Source organism: Pteropus vampyrus, unplaced genomic scaffold (genome assembly GCF_000151845.1).
Source record: "Pteropus vampyrus isolate Shadow unplaced genomic scaffold, Pvam_2.0 Scaffold38, whole genome shotgun sequence".
In the NCBI taxonomy this organism is placed as follows: Eukaryota; Metazoa; Chordata; class Mammalia; order Chiroptera; family Pteropodidae; genus Pteropus; species Pteropus vampyrus.
In genome coordinates, this window is record NW_011888819.1 from 1,318,191 (window position 1) to 1,320,721 (window position 2,531).

Sequence of the window (2,531 nt, forward strand, 5' to 3'; positions counted from 1 at the left end):
CTTTAATGTAGCATTGTCACCATCTTGAAATTCTTAATAATTTTTAAACAGGGGGCCCCAAATTTTCATTTTGTACTTGGCCCTGAAAATTATGTCATTGGTCCTGACACTAAGTAAAGCTTTCTTTAAGTTTGGTAATCAATTATAAATTAAAAGTAAATGTTTCTTTGATGTTCCACCTATTGATTATTCTAATGGCCTTAAGCTTGGATCCAAGATTAATAGCAACCAAACTGTGATCCCATACTCCCATGCTTTTCCCACGGATGAAAAGAACAGGAAGCAAGAACGATTTTAAGCAACAACCATCAGAGCCATGTACAACTGATCCTTATGCAGAGCTTGAGAAGACATGCAAGTTTCTATTGGCAGTTCTTACAAGATCTTGGATACCTGCTTCTAAAGTCAGGAATCAAACCCGTAATAATGGGGTAACAACTGCCGCAGCCATAAAATGGCTTCAAAATCTCCAGTGTAGGGACTGAATAATTTAGTATCATTGTCAAAACCTTTTGTCATCCTTTGCCCTCGATGGACCTCACCTGGTGTAAGAAAAAGATAATGCCAGCAACCTGGGCATGTATTACTCGCTATATGAAAGGAATCATCCTTACTTCTATTTCAGGCTTTAAGATGGACCAAATATTCTATTTCCATGTTTTCTACACACACATTTATATAAACACAAATGTGCATCACTACGTGAAGTGACAGAGCTTTCTATTTATAGAGATAATTGTATTTAACATACTCTGGATAGAGATATTAAAAATAAAGGAGTTTGGATCTGACAGGACAGACAATTTGATACAGGGAGAGCATGACCTGAGGACGTGGCAGTATCTTGAACAGCTCCCAAAATGAAAAACTGCTTCAACATCACCATTGATCCACGACTACCTTAAAGGATTTGAATTCCCCTCCTGGGGCAGAATCCCCTATTTGTACCCCCAACATTTCACCCCTTTTACTTGCTCTCCTTCTTCCACACTAAGTACCAGGCAATCGGATTATATTAGTCGGACTTTCCAGAGAAACAGAAAGAATAAGAGATATATACACAAAGAAACTTATAAAGAATTGGCTCATGTGATTATTCAGGCTAAGTCCCCAAATCTTCCATCTGCAAGGTGGACACTTGGGAAAGCTAATGGTGTCATTCCCACCTGAAGCCAGCAAGCTTGAGACCCAGCAAGAGCCATTCCCTCTGTTCTAGACTAAAGGCATAAAAGAACTGATGTCCCAGCTTAAGGAAGTCAGGCAGGAAGAGTTCCCTCTTACTCATGAGAAAGTCAGCCTTTATGTTCTATTTAGGCTTCCAACCGATTGTATGAGACTCACCCCCCACCCCCCCCCCCACATCAGAGAGGACAATCTGCTTTACTTAGTCTACCAATGTATATGTAAATCTCATGTAAAAGCACCCTCATAGACATACCCAGAGTAATGTTTGACCAAATATCTAGGCACCCATGACCTAGTCAAGTTGATATAAAATTAACAATCTCAGGGATGTAACTGGAAGCATTTGTGGCAGATTCCACTATAGAGAGCCCACTCCCTCGGCCTCTCCTCTGGCCGCAGCCATCTTCGGCCATGACAATGAGAGACATACCTCAACAATGGCAGAGAAATTTGAGACCCTGAAGATTTAATGGATCATAACCTTTTATCAGTCCAAGATTCTAAATTCTAGTCTTTTATATCAGAGAAGAAACTTCTACCTCATTTAATCCACTGTTATTGGTGGTGGTGGTTGGGCAGGGGAGGGTCTACTCTTTGCAGTTGATTCTAATTCTAAATGATTTAACTCCTTTTACTCCCATTTCACACTACAAGATAGAATTATGGATTGGGCAGCAAATGAGCTAAAATACCTATGACTAGAAAGAGAGAAAACCGTAAGACCTCTGTAACCCACCAACTCTACCATGATGGTTATTAATAAAACTTTGTACAGCAAAGCAATATTTTTTTATGCAGCCTTTCACAGTATTGCTTCATTTCTTTCCAAAAATAACCTTGTGAAGCGGAGAAGGCTGATGTTTTATCCTCATTTTCTCTCTGAAAAATCTAGGATTGTCCCTGCTTGAATTATAACTTGGTTTTAACTGATTCTTCATGTTAAGGCTAAGCAAAATCATGCAGGATCAAGTGGACTAATATCTTCTTAAACAGAATGCTATCACTTTAAAATGTCTTTATAAATGCAAATTAAGTCTTAAAGCAAGATATGATGGTAAAATTCTGTTTTAATATGATGGACACCAAAATGACTTCGTTAAATTTAAACTGAATTTCAGTAGAAACCTGTGGTTACTGTGGAACAAAAGGACATTGGGCCTGTTATCTGTTTGTTGTGATGGTTTCTAAATAAAGCAAGAAAACACTGTTATTTGTGTCACAAAGCATGTTAGCATTAAATGCCGGAAAAATCACAAAGCTGGGAGAATAAGTTTATTCAGCGTGGTGTTTTTCTAACTTATTTGAGCAAGAAAGAATTTTTTTTTCTTTCCTTCTTTCTTTCTTTC